This window comes from Cyrtonyx montezumae, unplaced genomic scaffold, assembly GCF_038088225.1.
Source record: "Cyrtonyx montezumae isolate F1298 unplaced genomic scaffold, pur_monq_1.0 scaffold_10, whole genome shotgun sequence".
Taxonomy (NCBI): Eukaryota; Metazoa; Chordata; class Aves; order Galliformes; family Odontophoridae; genus Cyrtonyx; species Cyrtonyx montezumae.
The window spans coordinates 31,745,464-31,765,099 of record NW_027071826.1 but is presented as its reverse complement, the minus strand read 5'-3'; the positions used below and the strand labels follow the sequence as shown (position 1 = coordinate 31,765,099).

Genomic DNA, 19,636 nt, shown 5'->3' with positions numbered 1-19,636 from the left:
AAATGGCTACAAGTTGTCAGCCCAGGCAGAAACAGCAGCTGGGGAAACACTTCAGCCTCTCAGGGGCTCAGCGTTGGCACTGTGCTTCTGCTGTTCCTGCTTACGGAGGTCGGCTCCCAGGAGGATGGCATTTAATTAGTTACAAAAGCTTCTGCAAGGTTCTCATTTCACTGAATGATAATTCAAACACTACAGGTAATGCTATGCATGGAGCGCCATAAAGGTGACTCCTTAACAGCACAGTAATGAATAGCCTCAAGGAAGTTGGCAAGGAGAAAAGGCAGGTGGAGTGACTGCAGTGAGACAGCTGCACCTTTAAGATCTCCAAGGGAAAATGTCCCTTAATTAAGAAAGCAATGCTGTTTTACCAGTAGCTTTACACACATTAACCCACATCATTGCATATTCAATTTACGTTGTACTATGGCAACCTATTACTTCATATAACATGTTTTGGTACAGGCAGGTATGTTCCTTCTTATCAATAATTGGTATTTTCTTTTCAAAACCAATATCTAGTAAAGGCCAACCTTAAAGACCTCACGTATATATACACGTATACTCCCCATGGTATTTTAAGGCTCTGCAAAATAAGCACAGCTTGACCAACTCAGAGCAGCTCTGGGTGTCGCAGTGCCTTGCTGTGCAGCAGTGCCAGCAATCCTTCCTGGCTGAGCCAAATTCCTGTAGTGAAGAGCAGACAGACTGGTCTGGATTTGAAGCATGCATTTAATGGATGGCTTCATTAAGACTAACTGAAGCTGACTCCTGATCCAACTCCACACTGGCAGCAGCTGTGTGGGGGTGGGGGAGAGAAAATGAGCAGAAGTGTCCAACACAGAACATGCGCTGCACAGCACAACTTCAGGATGCTGCTGGAAGCAAGACCCGAAGAGAATGATATTGTGCAAACTCCAGCAACCAGTTAGCTGGGAGCAGAGCTCTGCCCTCATCTCTCAGCTAAAATCCAAGATGAAAGCTTGTGTAGAGATTACTTTGTATCCTTGGCAGCAAAGACATGGAAAAAGCGTTAAGCCTGCAGCCTTCAAAGGCCCCTCCAGATGCCATGTAGATGATACCATCATTTACAGGTACCCCTCAGTCCTGCTCTGCTGCACATGGGTATGCAAAACAACCCACCAGAGCTAAGAGATTAAGCGTTTACTTTTAGTTCTCTGTTGCATTTCCCAAAACTTTCAGAGATGAACTGCTGTCCACAGAGGGCATATGTGCACATATGCGTGCAGGTGTGAGGCAAGGCAAGCCATGGGATGGGCATGCTCAGGGCACACTACCACACAGGCAGCACTCGATGTTCAGAAGAGTGATTGTCACAGCCACGGAAGAGACAAGTAGCAACAGAGATGGCTCAGATCTCCTATGGGACAGCAACACACTACACAGGGTTTGCTGGCACCTGCCCTTTGTCAAGAGCAGCAGCAGTGCACTGTCACCTAGAGATTAACACTGCAATCCACTTTTCTCTAACAAATGATAATGGAAATCTTCCAAACATCACATGCAAAAGACAAATCTGTAAAAGCTGCTGCACTGATAAGACAACTTTAATACATATTATATAAATCATAAATTAATTCCTTACATGGCCACTTCTTCCTGCAAAATCTCTACCCAGTTCAGCATACTGATTTCTAAAGCAAAAAAAGATGATTACTATTTTCATTGCCAAATCTAATGCAGACAGAAGTCCTTTTGACTTAACAACAAAACACCTCCCTTGGACAAGATCTGTGTGATGTGAGATACCCTGCTCACTAGCCACCAAGGATAAAATTACTCGAGAAAATTAGATTTCAGAAGGGCCATTCCCACATGTTAATAAACTAAATGTCCCCAGTTTTAATAAACTAAATGTTCACAGCAGCAAAACCATATTTCTAAAGAAACTTGATGACAGTTTTATATGGGAGACAACAGAAAAGACTACTTGTCAATGTAAAAACTTAAGTTCATACATCAGAACAAAACTAATTTTTAGAAAAAAATCTAAAAAGTTTTAAATACAAAGTGGGCAGTAACCAACCATGACCTGCCTAGACCATTTTGATTTAAGCGTATTCTATTATGCACAAGAGGGGGTGGAAAAGTTTAACATGCTCATATTCATGTAGCTGGCCACAAGCATTCTGCAGCTTTCTGTTCTGAATGGCAGCCAGTGAATCTCTCCTGACAGATGAACGTTTTATTTTCCTTTTGAAATTCCTCTCATCTTTGAAGTTCCACTGGAACTTTGCTTATTAAGAAAATCTTCACTTTGCTGTCTTCAGGGAAGTCCTAAAAGAAGCTGGCACAGTTGGAGTGCTGACTGAGGCACCAGAGCTCACTGCGCCCTAGGTAACCCAGGTGCCAGCACCAACAGAAAAAAGATATTCCTCTCCACTTGGACCCTGTATTATTTCCTCTACTTTCACCATTTATATATATTCAAAGTCAAAATCAACTAATCTATGAGCAGAAATAGGAAGTACAGTTGTGAGAAAACAGACAGGTTTTCTATTTTTCTACTATCAAGCAAAGGTAAAAACATTATTTTGTAGCTCAGAGGCCGGATGCTTTAAAAAGCAGCACGTGTAAGTGAGAACTGCAGTCATATACAACTGGTAAATATGTTTTTCCTGCATCAGTAACTCATCCTTCAACCATTTCCTAATATTCAGAACTTCTGTATTTTAACATGGTTATTTTATTTCATGGCCTTTTGAATTATTTCCCCCCTGAACAAGAACTTTCCAATACAATATAATAAGTATTTTCAGCAATACAAGCAAAATACTTTTTCTTCTTCTTTACTTGTTCATATCAGTGTCCAAAGATGTGCTGGTTGACAGGATGAAATAAAGGTTTGATACTTGACAAAGTAAACGCAGCGGAATGCTTCTTCCTAAAACAGTCAGACAAACAAACCCGAAGTCTTAAAATCATAAACAGCATGCAGCCCTCATGAAGACATGCCAGCAAAAAAAAAATACTTTACAGAACAGAGATTTTAAGTATAGGACTCTTTGCTTTTCCAAGAAAGTTTAAGACGGCACTTTGCATTTTTTGATTCTTGCATTCTAGAAATACTTAAATACTAACCCATACATCTCTAACTTTTATTTTATTGCCTGCTTTGTTAGCAAATAAACACAAAACAGAACTATGGGCAGCTGGAGAGAAAACACTGCCAATGTTGGCTCGTCTCCCCCAAGCAAGAAATACTGGAGGAGAGCAAGCTCCAGTAGACATAGTTCCTTGTTGACTGATTTACCACTTTGCTTACGTTTTGACTGGAGCCAAAATTTTTCCCACATTCGTTAAATCTTTTATCCCCGTTGATACTACCTAGAAGTCTCTCCCGCAACCCAGGCTTCCTGCTTGATTACTACTCCAAATGACAGTGTTTGCAATTCCCACGTACCATTCCTACTGAATTTTCAGAGGTTCGGACAGACTCTTCCAAATTGCTTGCTACATGCCCTACCTATCTGCTCAGCCTGCTAGCCACACATGAGATGCAGAAATAATTCAACCAGAGTGATAAAGCTGCTGATCAGCCTACCTAGTGACAACATAAATACAGAAATGTTGACAATTTAAATTAACAAATGAAACAGAAATAAACATAGGAGAACCATAACAAATCTACAGCAATGACAAATCTTAAGACATAGAGCACAAAGTATATACTTTGCCGTACGTAAGCACAGATGCTACTCAGTGTTTCCTTGTGTTGAAAAGTCTGCTGTGGAACCATAAATCTTTGCAACACTGAACTAAAATATTCCAGAACGTGACCAGTGTCAAGGCAGCAGTAAGAAGTCCATCTCTTGATTATTAAATTTGCAAGTTTTCCTCACAAAACATGGCATGTGTTTATAACCAGCAAAATTAGTCTACTCTTCTGGCTTTATTGGACTTACTGGAGCTACCCAGAGCTCCAAAGCATAGGCCAGCATTTGAGTAGGTGTGTTACTACATTGTGCCTTATCTCTTGCTTGCAAAAATGTTGGATGCTACACAAACTGTTGTCAACTGAAAATTTCCAGTTTGTTCAAGAAGTTGACTTAAACACTCTGTATAATCTTAAGTAGCTTCTAGCGTCCTAGACACAGTACATTCCTGCACTGCTCTGTCTGTAATACCTATTCATTCAATGCTCTCAAGCCAAACACTATTTCAAGAATTAAATCTCCTGCATTTTTCAGCCATCTTAATTTTTTTTTTAGTATGATTTTTCAGGCTTTTAATTCTGAATAAAGAATTTTTCCAGACGTTGGGATAAATATAATCTATTTATCTTTGGTGCTTAGTCTTCTCTCCAAGCAGTTAAAAATGAAAAGAATGTTGTTTATCAAACTAAAATAGCTCTCAGTTAAATGCTAATCATTACCACTGGTGAAAAAGTATTTCAGCTGTATAGGACCTAAGCTCTACCCTTAAAATACTTAATATTACAAAACTTCCCTGCCATTGCATTTTGTGGTTTGACATGCAATTTAAAATGCCTTTTTCCACAATTTCTCAATTTCTCAGTTTTGCAGAAATATCTCACATCTCCTTGGAAACCCGAGCACAATGCAACAGAGGCTTCTGGCTTTAATGCTTATAAGCAGGTCAGAAAAAGAACTACATTCCCTTGCTAGTCAGGATAAGGTTCAACGTCTAATTTTTCAATGAACGTATACAACATCAATCTATCTCTCATCTCCCATAATTTTCTTTTTTCCCTTCACATCCATTCACTCAAAAGCTATTGATTCCTTTGACTACTAACTTACACTCACCTTGAATTTTATTGAGTTTTCTAAGAATCTATATAGAAAAACATAGGTGATATAAGGAGGGTGGAACTTCACAACCAGTACTCAGCAGAGAAAAAAAGCCCCATTAAAAAAAAAAAAAGGCAAAAAGCAAGACAATTTCAGATCCTTTTTGAACAGAATTTAAAATTATAATCTTCAAATCAACTGGTTTCTACATCAACTGCTCTAAATTTCATTTCAGTTGAGCATTAACAAAAATAAAGCCCAGCACGATAAGTTTTTCACAGTGCCGTGCCCACATCCCCTAGTTCGGGAGCTGCTGTTAAGATCCTAACATTAGTACTACTTACCAGCAAACAACATTTGCTTCCCAGTTCACAGTTCTTTAAATATCACTCACATTGCAGTAGGAAAGTGTTACATCTCGATCTGGATTTAGAACTGCCAAAGGAAACACAGGCACACCCCTAGCCCTGAAAAGGAACTCTCTCCACCTTTTACTTTTGTGCCATGCACTCTCAAAGTAGCTTTGAAAACAGCTTAAGAACCCTTCACTTTGCCATAGCACTGTAGCAGTACTAGACAACACCCCCTTGCAAGGCCACCTTAGCTACTACAACACAATGTATCTTCCTCAAATAAATCCTAAAATACTAACAATACTTTCTATAAATTACACACCCTCAGCAGCATAAATTTTCTCTTATAGGCAAGAACAGTCTTTTCTCAACTGAAGCATGGTAGGAAATTTGAATTAGCCAGTAACTGCAGCACAGCTGAAAGCTTTTCAGAGAGAGATACCAAGAATAACAAGAAGCACAAAAGTATCAGCATGCACAGAGAAAGCAGCAAGAATCAAGTTATTCTCCAAAGAAAATGGCACAGGAAAGGTAGATTGATAATTACCTTCCCAGAATACTGTCAGAGAAGATATTCAACTAAACTAAAAGTTGATGAGTTCACTATTTACTAAACAGGTACTTCTTCATGTCAACTCAGAGAACTCACTGCTGAGGGATACAGGACTGTAAAGCTTGCTAACATTAAAGGAGAGAATAAAAGATAAAATACCATCGCAATAGAAAATACTTAAAAATAAAGACCTAGAAAAGATACAAGTGTCTTCGAGCTTTACAACATAAGCTGAACTAAAAGGATCCCAGGGAGAGATTCCCTGGAGCATATTATTATCCTAACAGCCTATTGTAGGTTATTGTGCATCATCATCCCAAGCACCTGTTATAAGTCCTAATTAAAGAACAGACGGTCTGACCCAATACACTGATTCCTATGATCCTTTATTTATCAGCAGGTAGGGAAAAAAAAAGTTGAGGTCTCAAGAAAGCAAAGCAAGATTAAGAAAAAAGATAGCTAAATAGGTTTCAAAGCCATCAAGCATTCAAGACTTACTGGAAATAATGTTCCTCACGATTTTGCATGATCTATTTTCCCGTCTCTCTACTGAGACAACAGCCTTCTATAAACTCCACCGAATGCAAAGATGACTTAACTCCAGAAGCATAAACATTATGAAGCTAGTAAATGCATCTGTTTTATGTAGAGATGGTGGAGCACAGCTACTCCAGCTATACAGTAAAATTTGTAGAAGCAGAAGAAATCCACATGTTTAGATAAATGTTAGAGGTAATTTTCTGCGTGATCTGAAGAGGTTATCATCCTGCTAAAACTCAGGAAAACAACAGAGATGGGAAAAGGAAATAATAAGCACAAGAAGATTCCCCAAAATAAGCCACCTGACTTTTGAATAAAAGAATTCATCTCTTCCCATCCCCCTTCAAGTTTTCCTAAACAAGTCAGACTTCTGCAGTCACAGTCGCTATCCTTCCTCTCCAAATAAATTACACCAATTAACCATACACCAGATTGGACCAAGTTGGATAAGACTCAGAGGTGATGCATTCCTAAAATTTAATGAGAAGTTGACAGTTTGATAGGTAACAGACCAAAGTAGTGTCAACACTAAAGAAAAAGTTGCAGTGCAAGATCAATTTACCTTTATGGTTTGGTCTACTGCTTTGAAATGATTCCACTATGCATATTTCATTTTAGTGGGGTTTTTTGTTTTGTTTTTTAAGAGTATAATGAATGATGAAGCAAGCAACATTCATTTAACACCAGGGCAAGAGAACACTTCCAAAAAGTTTTCAGAGAGAGTACAGAGCCGAAGCCCACAATACCTAAGGAGTCCTCCATCTATTAATTCCTGTTCCTGCCATCATAGGCCCATGCACCACACAATGGGATAGGCTGGCAAAGCTGAAACATTAGAAGTACATAGGGATGAGGAAAAGGACTTTTTAGCTGCATCATTCCCTCAATCTGTGTCTTTGTGTAACTGTATGAGCATTTATGACAGTGAAGGAAGCAGGAACAGACAAGCAGGAAGTTCTTTCAGTGCCTGCCAGGGATTAAGAGCCCTTTGCTCTGAAGCAGACAGTTGATAAGAAACAGGCAGCCTATAAAATCATGAAAAGCGTGGAAAAGAGGTATAGGAAATCATAATTTGCTTCTTCTTTGAACACTACAGTTGCACAGCGAATAATAGATAAACATTTCAAAAACAATGACAGTATCTGTACAAGCCACATAAAATAGAATATTACTAGACTCTAGAAAGGTTTCTTGCTGCATGAATCAACAAAAGCAAAATATATTAAAGCATATATTCCCACTGATTCAAGAGCCTGCTGGGTAAAGTCCAATCACTGTATGCTTCACATTCTTCCCTAAACATCTGATGCTGAGCAAGCATGATGATCTGAAGAAGGTCACTAATGTAGATGGATGCACAGCCTGACCCACTATGTTTCTTCTCATGGTCTCCTTAACCAACTACGTTACATTTAATTATCTGAACCAAAAAGCAATCACTGGTGTTCTGGAAATATTTGTATTCAGAACATTTTTGGGGAACTCCATAGAATTCAAATGACATGAAAGAATACACCAAGTGTTTTATCTAAAAAATATGACTACACATTTTTAATTACTTCTCCTTAGTTAAAAAGTTTAAGGAAAGAATTGTTGCAATGATATTCTGGACTAGAAGAAAAAGATCAAGGATATAAAGGCTTCATTAGATCAGAACCATTTCTTGAACTGATTTTTTTGCCATTAACAAATGTAAAACACTGACTAGACCTAAAACGAAGTGAAAAATCTGAAAGAAGCCTCCCACTCAAAAAAAACATTCCTTCCCTTTCTTCCCATACAGATGTGGAAAAAAGGACTTGCGATCTGTTGACTCACTATGCACCACTGAGATATCTTACCTCAGTGGCAGCACACTTGGTATCACATTTTATTCTCACATGTGAGATAAGAGAATGATTTATGTTTAGGTATAGCTTTTGCCTGTGTATTTTAAGCACAGGTCAAAAAAAGTGTAGGTACACTGTGGAAAAACTGCATTCCCAAATCTGATTATAGATGGAGAGCACAGCTTGAAATACATTAATCTGTCCAAGAAATACTTATTTTCTGTATGTGAATTCCTACTTTAGGTGCTACCTTCTTCAAGTTTTTTGTTGTTTTTTTTCAAATTCCAGTATAAGAGCCCTTCTGATAATACTGCTTCTATGCAGAAAGTTTTTAATTGCCTGCTGAAAAACAAACAAACATCAAACCGCAACATTAACTTTTAACATACACACATTTAAAAAGCTACAGTAAAACCTTACACCTAAAAAACTCTGGCAGCCAGCAGATCTTCATAAAGAAAATATTTTATAGTGATAAAAAAGGTAAAAAGGATGCCCACAGATCAACAGTATTTGGTTATAGCCAATTACCCTTGAAGTTACAGTGAGCCTGACAGTCACAATACAAAGCTGAAGCTGTAGTCACTTTCTCTGACAACTTCAAATGCAGCTGCTAAGAATCACTTGCACCCAGAGTACAAATGCTCTTACTGAACCCTGCTTTGTGGGACTGATATAGCACTATTGTACTCAACTTCTCCAAGTACTATATGCCAGTGTAAGCACTGAAAAATCAGGAGCAGGTAAAGCAGACCTACTCCACTGCTTCTGAACAATTTCAAAATAGAATTTGAAAGTAGATTGAGGGAAAAGATTATATATATTGTCAGCATAAACTCCTTAGCCCTGATTCTCACTGGTTGTTGCTTCAGAAGAGTATTCATGTATTATTGGTTACCAAAAAACTTGCGATTCCAGCACCTATGAGTACATCCCCAACGGGACACATCTGTTTGCGAATTCTTAAACAAAGCAATTTTAAGTATCCTTAACAAATATTTAATGTCTCAGTTAACAGTAACTGAGAAGCATCATTATCTACAAATTCCTATCGGTATCTAACATTAAAAAAAAAATCCCATATCTTCATATGCAAAGCAACTTCCATTCACCAGTGCATTACCTTAGCATAAAGAGAAGTCTTCACTTGGCACTTCAAGGTTCACAAAGCTACAGTCACTCTGTTTATGAAAAACTCTTCTACTTCAAAATGTTAATGCCTTTCTTCCCCAGAAAAATTCTGGGACAAAACCAGCAATTAGAAACAGCTCATAACAAACTATATGCCAGGATAGCCTTACTTATGAAAAGTTCAGGAGATAACTGTCACACTGCCTAGTCTGGGGATCACCAGGAAGATGTTTCTACGCTGACATCCAAGTTTTCTGTTTTTTAACTGTTTTCTTCAGCATTTTATAAGATATTTAATTATTCCTTTTCCACTGCTAAATTGCATGGTTATTGAAAATACTTCAGTTTACAGATGATGGACAGGCTTTACATTCCACTGATGGTTCCCAGGCCAGAAGCTGAGAACAGACACACTGGTAAACCCTATGAAAGGGATAGATTTGAGTGATTTCCTTTTAAGAAAACTTTGGGGGCCATCCATCAAATTGACAAGCTGTTGGCTGTCCTCGCTTCTCTTCAAATTGTTGCAGCAAAGTTCACTGCTAATTCATCAAATAATTCTCTTATTTTCTTATGTCTCCAGTTATCTTAAACTGAATGGTGACAGCACAGGCTTTTAGCCATTCTTTCATTATTCCATATTTTGCACTGTGTATGGCTTTTTCTCCAGTAACTAGCCTACTTACATGACATTGTCACATTCCTCAGAGTCCAAACTTGTAAAAAAAATCTAGTGCCTTTTTATTATTATTATTTTGAAAACTAACAGTGGATGATGAGATGAAATTGCTTGTAAGACTATTAAATTTATGAAAACAAAATACAGTTTTGATATCAGTAAAGAACACACAAAGTAGGTGTGAGAAAAAAAACAAACTCTCCAATGTTTTCCTTGATTCACTTAAATCAAACCATAAAGGCTAAAGTATTTTATAGGTCAAGTTCCTTTTCACAAATCTCTTCTTGTAGTTTTTCACCTAAAGCATCACTTAGATGCTCTAATTTATGAAATTATTTTAAGTATGAGCAATCAGATAACAACTAAGACTTTGACTTTTTTTTGTACACTAATGACAAGTATGAGATATTAGAGGGGTGGGTTGTTTGGTTTTTTTTTTCCTAGTGGGGAGAGAAGGGCCAATGGTTTGTGTCACAGGATCCAGCAATCTCATTATTTGCTGTTTTTAGCATTGAAAGGCTCACAAAATAAGCCATCCATACTTTTCATTAATTCTGTATGCAAAAAAAAAAAAAAAAAAAAAATCCCTGATAATTTTAAAATGTGAGTTACGTAAAAAGTAACAGCATTCACAACTGCTATTTTTTGGCACCACTGCCGTGCCTACTAGATTCCTACACTTGCTTTCATAACAGCAGCACTGTTCCCTCTCAGCAGAGAACAGTTAGTACAAGCAGTCCGTTTGTTTTCCTGGTTTGAGTACTCTGCAAACTGACTGATCACCACAGCAGCTCCTAAGCCTCTCTCCCTTGAAACTGCCTCCCTTCTGCTCCTCTCATGCAGGGGATGGGGAACCATGGGGCTGTTTCTGGCTTGCTCTGAGAAGCTGTCACCTGGGTCACACAGCCATGTAGTCCCCACTCTGACTTCATGAGCCAAGCAGCCTTCCACATCTCCCTGCCTTTTCCATCCCAATCCCTGCAGCTCCCATCAGTAGCTGTTGTTCATGTTATGCTTAAACTAAACCCTTGTTTCCAAATGTTGGCCCTACTCAGCTCCTGCTGCATCCAGCAGATGCATTTCTCTGGTTTCCAGAAAGAAAAAATGTAAGGGCTCAAGAGAAAGGAAATTCATTCTTCTCCCTGCCCCTTCTCCACTCCTCAGTTTCCCAGGCACACGCTCACTTCTTCACATTATAAATACATTCAGCTTTCCAAACAGCAGAAAACTATCTGCTAACAAAAACCATCAGCTTAGGTAAGTGCCAGAGCAAGGGAGAGGAGAAGCCTGAGCAAGACACCCATCTTCCACAGTACTGTTTAGCTGTAATATAAAGCTACCAGCTGTAATTCACATTCAGAGATTTTCAGTGAAGCTCATTATTATCCTAAAGACCTTAAGGATGCATGTACACTTTCCAAGTTTCAAGAAAAAGTGCCAAATACAACACATGTATATAAAAAACTCATGGCTCAACTAAATTGAAGTTAAAGAGTCCAGAGCATAAAAAATATTTCCGAAGAAACAAATGCACAATAGTTCTACAATTTTAGTAAATCCTTACTTCTGCAATTTGACAGTAATAAGGGGTATAAATGCAAATCAAGATCTCACAGGGTGCCCATCTTCAAGCTCCCAGATACGTGCACGGGTCTGACGGGCGTACTACCATGATTAAAATGACAAACCAAGCTAAGTAAGAAGATCAAGCCCCCCCCCCCCCCCCCTTCCTCCTGTTCAAAATTGCTAAACCAAAAAATATAAATCAATCCCTCAACAATCCCTACAATATGATTCTTGCAATCTAGAAGGCAGCTTTTGGCTCTCATTCCAGTACTTATTCCCTAAACACTGCCGTAAAGTATAAAAATGAATTAATGATGTTTTGATGTAAGACAGTTCGCTCAGACACCACTCAGGACAGATTTACTGTTCTCATCATTAAATAAAACATTCAGAAATCCCCAGAGACTTATTTTTCACCAATGTTGACAGAGACACGCACTGCTTTTATTATTACTGTCTAAGCTAAGAATAGAAGTTTACTATGTGTTTCAAACGTCCAAAAAAAAAAGTTTCCCCTGAGCATTTATCATTATTCTCAATTATGAACCATGAAAAATCATACATAATTTGAGGTTAAGACAATCAGAACATAAGACAAATTATTTTACATACTAGATTCTGTTCAGACTTCCCTGCAAACGTACATTACCATCAGTGTTTTCAATTAATTCATATTATGAATGTGCTATTCACAGAAGAGTTCCACTTACAGAAAGACAGTTCCTCTTGGTAGTATCACAGACATCTGAGGAAGGGCACAGGAAATCTCTCTTCAAAGATGTAGCAGCTGGTAAAATAGAGACAGAACTAAGCAAAATATACAGATAAAATATTCTAGTTCAGCGTTAACTAACTCAAGAGCTAGGTAGCCAAAGAGTCTGAGAACAAAATTCTTTAAAAAGGATCTTCTGAAAGCATCTGTCACAAAATCTCAGGTTTTTCTATCAGCAGTGCTATGAAACAGCAGTACTTCCATGGGTGGCACAAGCAATACCAGACTTCTCAAAGCCTAACAATTGTATGCACTTTGGTAATCCCAGAACTTCTATTTGCTTGTTTCTGCCTGCCACTCATGAATCCATTCCTCCCACTTTTCTGTTCTCTTCACTCACTCCTGTTTCCTCCTTTCTTTTCAACCGTTCCCTGCTCTTACATTCTTTTCTTTCTCTCCTCCCTGCGGCCTGTCCTTCTGTCTCCCAGCCAAGCATCTTTTCTCTTCTTTCTGTTCTTCAGCCCTCTGGTATTTGAATCACAAGCGTTTCCTCCCTCCACACCACACTGATGCCAGCACAGAAAGCACCACGTGTACCGAACAGATTGTCTTTGCACGCTCAGTGCTGAAACCTGCAGCTAGCAGCCTATTTCTGAGAAAAGCGATTAGAGGGGAAGACCCACAGACACTGCAGCCCCACACCAGGGCAGGCTCAGGTGCTCCACTGCCTTGTGCCAAGTGTAGCCATGTTTGCAAATCATGAGGCAGTGAAGCTAAGCATGCATTCTTCAGCAAACTTAACAGTCAGAGCAATAAACTAAATCATGTGTGAACATCTGTCCAAGTTAAAAGTCACTGAAATAAAAGGCTTACAATCAGAACAGGTCAAGAGCCCCTTGAACAGCTTTCTGGTGCGTAGGACAGTTTTATCCTTAAGCATGCAAAACCTCTGGTGCAACACAGCTCTCCATGAAATAAATAACTCCTTAGCTACACTCAGCAAAATAGCCATACACACTACCTACTCCACTTCAATCTGTGATGGCTTTACCAGTAGAGGTTTTTGCTTTTTAAGTCTGCTTGAGACTTTCAAGAAAACAGAATAACCATAACTATCATTTGAGCAGCAAGATTTCAACAGCTGCTCATGATTGAAATTAATTCCCATTGACAACGGGGAGAAGAGCGTGGATGGAAAGGAAAATCAACTTTCACTCAGCAGCATAATGTTTTCCTACAGTCAGTAACATAATTCTACTGGGTTAGGTCTTGCAGTTTTTATTTTTAGAAAATGTCCTCAAATTTTTCATTCAGGTTAGAAAAAGCAAACTAATATTAAGCTCTGCTGAGCAACTACATTTTCAGACCTTCAGCTACTTGGAATTATTTTCTACTTGTTTTGCACTTAGAGTGCTTTCCCAGACGTGATAGATTAAACAGAAGCTCATTCTTCAAATAGAAGTTATCAGAAAACTTACTTGGAAAAAATCTACTAAGCCAGGCTGAATCCACATCTGTTTATTTAGCTTTGCGTTGCTCTTAAATGCCTTGATTTTACTGCTTAAACTTAGATCTACTCCATAGAACTGAATAAAGTAAGAAAGAGATAGTATCTTCTCAGAGTAGGGGTTTTCACTCTGAGTCACATCACTGGCAGGACCACTAACGGATGCTCAAATTCTAACTCAGTATTTCACAAAAGAAACTTGCCAAACAGCAAATACTTATGAAAAGAGGTATTAGAGATGTCTGGACAGTTTCCAGTCACAATGGTTTCAGCTTCCAGCATGTGTAGCTCTGCCACAGTATTTGAATTACATTTTTAATCTGCACTGCATTACCAGCTTATTTAATTACCAGTACATTCAAAAACTTGAATAGTTTAATCCACCTACTTACTTATAATAACCTATATTGCAGTATATAAATAACTAGTCTGAACCATTCCTATAGCATTACTGATTTGCTTTGAGAGATTCCAGAACATTATGCGCCTCTTTCAACAACAGTAGAGTGGAGAAAGTGAATTTAAGGAGTGATAGGACAAACAGCATAACTCAGATGCTCAAGATAAATTTGGATGTATCCCTGGAGGAAAGGAAGCAAGGGAGAAATCAATTTAAGTTAAAGAAATTACAGTCAAACAAAATATTATATTCACTTCTGACTGGGCAGATGTCTCAGGGAAGCAGCAGGTATGATTTATGTAAGTGATGCTTCTGATAGCATCCAACACCATCTGTAGATCACATACCTGAAATAATTGTTGCATGTAAGCATCACTGCTAGCTAATTTTCTTTCAGAGAACTGAAACCATGGCTTAGTTTAAAAATAAATAAATAAACAGAGAAAGCATTAAAGCATTTCAGGTTGACTCAGCTAAAGCTTGTCCTGAACCAACTTTTACTTAATATTTCCATTAATGATGTGGGTTCCCAAACAGTATTTAAATAATATTTTAAGTGCCACCAAACCAGGGGACCAAGGAGTTTTCAGTAGATACTTGCAATTAAAGGTGAGCCTGCTAAATCACGGACTCTAAAGCCAACCACATACAGTATATTCAGATGAAATCAAAACAAAACACTATAGGTCTAAAAGAGATAAAGAATAAAAAAAATGCAATAGCAAACTAAAGAGTAATAAAGCAGAGAAGAAATTAGCTGTACTGGACCACAGGTTGAGTAAGAATCAGAAACACAATGCTCCACTCCGGAAGATATCATTCTGAAAGGTACAAAGACTATGACGCACAAGAAGTGAAAGGAAACACTTTAAGTCTACACAACATGATAGTCCTAGCTATGAAATACCATGGAGATAATTCTTTTGCATTCTCAGAAACATATCTTAAAATCTGTTTCTAAGGTTACTAAAACCAAACTGACAGCAGCTGAAAACAGAAACTCATCTTCTTAATATATAGTTATGCATATCTGGTTTTCCAAGATGTGTTTAAAGTAAATAAAGGCCATTAAAAAAGCAACAACTAAGTTATAAACTAAGTTCATTTCTGTGAAATGTTTTAAGTGACAATACATGTAAACTGATTTCTCTTGCTTTTTGCCTACTCTCCTCAAATAGAAGTCCTTCCAACTGCAGAGTTGTCTTCCTCCTTGTCACCTTGTAAACACAACTTGAAATACTTTAATTAGAATTAAACAGTGCAGCTTTCAAAAAAATTACAATACACAAACACTGATAACTGCACTCCTTTTTCCAGATTTGGCGATTTTCCATGCAGTCACAATTTGAAAACTGGTCTCAATGTGAAGGTTAGGGTTTTCTTTTCCTTCTTCAAAAGTATCAGAATACATCATATGTTGTATACATACCATCACTATGAAGATTTGGATTTTACATACAGATGTCCATGCATGTACATGTATTTTAGCTCCATACACACTTACATATTCTAGTTCCTATTTCATTTTTCAAGTTCCCTTTGAAACAGCAATAATATTCCAACTTACACTTTGTCAAACCTGGCATGAATTTACCTAAATACAGAGATAGTCACAGCATCTATCAGAATGGAAGAGTTAACAGCACATACCAAAGTATGACACTACTTTTCAGCCCTTCATGGAATTCAGACTTTAAGCAACTCTTGTTTAGGTTTTACTTCTACTTCTTTCATCAACATTCCTTACTGGTAGAAATTTAATAGTAGTTCATTTTTCACATATACAAATCAGCTTCTGTGATTTGGTAGATGAACACATAGTAGCAAACAAGCACTTGCAACAGTTAAAGAAAAAAACACCTAGTAGAAACAGACACTACTCTTGTTTTTCTTTAAAAGCATGCATACTTGCTAGTTCAAAGATCAGAATGATGGAACACCACACAAAGCCATTCAAAAACCCAAGACTCCTTGTACATCACGTGAAAATATTTGCTGAAGGACATAAAAAGACTTTGATTACATCCCCAGAACTAAGCTAAACTATCTGTGAAACTAGTACATGACTTTTTGGTCCAACAGACCTGCACCTGGAGGAATGAAAGAAGTAACCCAGTTCCAGGAAAAGTACTCCCAGTACTGCCAGACAAGTAAAGAAAGTAACCACTCATATTTGGACTAAATAAATAAATAAATAATACTCTTTTATCTGACATTGTGGACAGAATGACGTGGGTTTAGTTACATACTAACACCCACTTGCAGAAACAAAATAAAAAAACATGCCAATTATTAATTCGGTATGTAGAATAAGGGCTATGGTGGTTTTCGGTTTGTTTTTAAACTAATTCTCTTAACATTACTTTTTTCTTTACATTTGCATTAACAGGAAAAAAAAGAAAAAAAACTTGCTGACTGGCAGAGCTCAGAGGGCTGTGATCAGCAGCACAGAGTATAGCTGGAGGTCTGTAATTAGCAGTGTTCCCAGAGGGTCAGTACTGGGTCCAGTCTCATTCAACTTCTTCATCAAAAAACTGGATGAAGGGATAGACTGCATGTCCAGCAAGTTTGCTGATGATAGAAACCTGGCACAAGTGGCTGACACACCAGCAGGCTGTGCTGCCATTCAGTAAGACCTGGACAGACTGGAAAATTGGGCAGAATGTAACCTAATGGAGTTCAACGAGTGCAGTGTAGATTCCTGCACCTGGAAAGGAATAACCACAGGTATCACTACAGGTTAGAGGCTAACCAGCTGACAGAGCCCTGCAGAGAAGGATCAGGGGTCCTGGGTGGACAACAGGTTGGCCATGAGCCAGCAGTGTATATTCATAGCCAAGAATGCCAATGGCATCCTGGAGTGCATTAAGAGTAGTGTGGTCAGCAGGTCAAGGACGGTTATCTTCCTTTCTGCTCTGCTGAGGTCACATTTAGAATACTGTGTCCAGTTCTGGGCTCCTCATTTAAAAAAAAAAAAAAAGACAGGGATCTCCTAGTAAGAGTCCAGCAGAAGGCATCAAAGACAATTAAGAGACTGAAGCAAGTCCCGTATGAGGAAAGGCTGAGAAACCTGAGACTCTTCGTATGGAGAAGGCCAAGAGACAATCTCATCACTTACAACAATACAGTTGAACAAGTTACCAATATTGACACATGCAAGGCAACACCACTAACCCTGAAGGGATACAAGCTCTATGTACAACACAGAATAGAAATAATGTTACCATAATCCTAGAGAAGATAGAGCTCTCCTTACATAGGATTTTCCATCAGAAAAAAATTCTCAAAGTATACCCCTTCTACGTTTTGTGATCTTGCAAGCCTGCACAAACAGCAGCAAGCTCTTTAGTACTGAACCACCAACCTTACTCACCAACAGGTCTTCCCCACCAACAGCTGCAAAGATACATGGTCACTGTGTGAAAAATCCATGAAGTCTCAATGCCTTTAAAAGGCAAGAAACTGCTTTACATGGAGAGACTGATGATTAAGAGAGAATTTCTTGCAAAGTCTGCAATATAATTCAAAGCTCATGGCTCCTGGTCTAGCATTCCCATTTTTAGACAATGATTTGGTCTATATACTTGGTAAATTCTAAAAAATCTGCCCTCTTATCCATAGGATACTAAAATAAAATAAAACATTACACTAGAGAATAAACAGCTGTCTAAACATTTTTTGAAGTCCAGAAAAGAAATCCTACATCACTGTGAGGGATTTCATTCTTGAATAGGTTAGGCAGAGGCAACTTGATAACATCAACAAAACTCCTTAGTATTTTTGGGATTTGCTTTTGGTTTGATGGGTAGAGAGGATGGACACCTATGCTTCTTTTCCATACATTTTCTTCTTCTTCTTTTTTTTTTTTTTTGTATGAATAAAGGTGCTTATACATTTAGATCCTATTCTCACAGACAGAAGTTTATTGCTGAATTTTTAAGTGAGAATCTATCAAAATAAAGAAAAGTACCATCTGGTTTATACAAAACATAACTGGTCTGAAAGGCATTAGGTTTTATACTGATCCTGTTGTTATTATGAAGAGAAACTGTGCTGAGGTACCTTTCTGTTCCCACTTGCTACAAATCTATGATTACACTGTATACTCTTACAAGTATAACAAGCGTAACAAACTAGAACACATTATAAAGACTCTCGGACTTAACAAAATGAACATACTGATAGTTACTAATAGTAACTAACATACTAATAGTTACTAACTCTAGCTGAGAACATGAAACACTGTCCTACTAATAAGATATTGATTATATTACCTTACACTCTTGGTCATTTTTGATCTATGTAAACCCTCAACATATCATCTAACAACAAAAGATAACAAGTAAAATGCTTGCCTTTGTTTAAAAAGCATCAGGTATCAGTAGCACTGATCTGCACATCGTAAGATGGTGAAGGAATATCAATTTTGAAATACTCCCTTAATATCTCCATTATCTGACAATCTGTAGTCTCTATTAAGAAACAGTATGTACACACACACAAAGTAAGTGCACTGTAAGTGCATTTTTGCTCAGCACAATAATATGTCAACCAACCAAGTATCTCTGAACTATCACACTGCAACCAATACCAAAAAGATACCATCTCCACTAAATGTCGCACCTCTCCACACTGCCTTCTGAATGGCACCTCAAAACAGATCTCTGTAACTGTTTTTTTCCAGTCAGCATAGCTGCTCTTTTCAATCCTTCCAGTAAGGGTACACTGTGGAAAATATTTTCTATTTAAGATAACGAAGAATTAAGAAGAGTAGACTTGGAACAAAAAAGAATCATCAGATTCAGCCTCACAATGCACAGTATGTCATCTTAACCAAACAAGCTTAAACTTTACTTAAGAGCACATCATCTCCAATAGCTTCATTGTTATTTCAAAAAGAAGGCAGATTCTGCTATTTCTTAGTACAGAGAAGAAAAAGGCGGGGGGTGGGCAAAGGGCAGTGAATAAGTCCACCAGCTGTTCAGCCCAGGAACAAGACTTCCCAAAACACCACCTTCTGAAACACGAAGTATATCATGATACAACATAATTGCTCTGTGCCCTCTAAGCTTTAAACATACTTTACAGTTTGGTACAAAAATAAAACTAAGAAGAAACTTACCACCACGCACGTTCCTCTACCACAAAGCAAAACATTCTGACATAGCTGTTTCCCATTTCTGATAGTGTTCACTGCTAAAAACATTTCAAATATAGTTCCATAATTCCTTGTCAGAAGTACTCACTGGACAAAAAACTGTTTTCCAAATGCTAAAGCTGAAATTCCAGGTCTGATGCGCTTGCACTAAAATACACTGATACTATAAGCCACAAAGACAAGTTGTCTAAAAACAAACAAACACAGATTAAACAAGATGAAAATCCCAGCCTAGTCAGACTAGCTGAGGGAAAAAAAATTACAAAAGAAATGTTCTACATTCACATAGGTCATGACTAGTGTGATCCTGAGACATGCTGGCAATCCGACTGTGAAGCAAGAGGTACTATTCCAACATTTCACCACCCAATTTAGAACTGGATCATCACTGCATAGGTACAAAAATAGAATTCAGTTTTTATCATGTTAAACTGTA

General features: G+C 37.9%; 1 protein-coding gene across 6 annotated transcripts in view; it reads right to left on the bottom strand.

The window, feature by feature from the left end:
- SIPA1L1 (signal induced proliferation associated 1 like 1) overlaps positions 1–19,636 on the bottom strand; it is a 198,792-nt gene that overhangs the window by 105,172 nt on the left and 73,984 nt on the right. For all 6 annotated transcript variants that reach the window (XM_065754733.1, XM_065754732.1, XM_065754728.1 and 3 more), the window contains exon 3: positions 12,134–12,210. The gene's annotated coding sequence lies outside the window, so the exon portion shown is untranslated. The remainder of the gene's footprint in view (positions 1–12,133; positions 12,211–19,636) is intronic.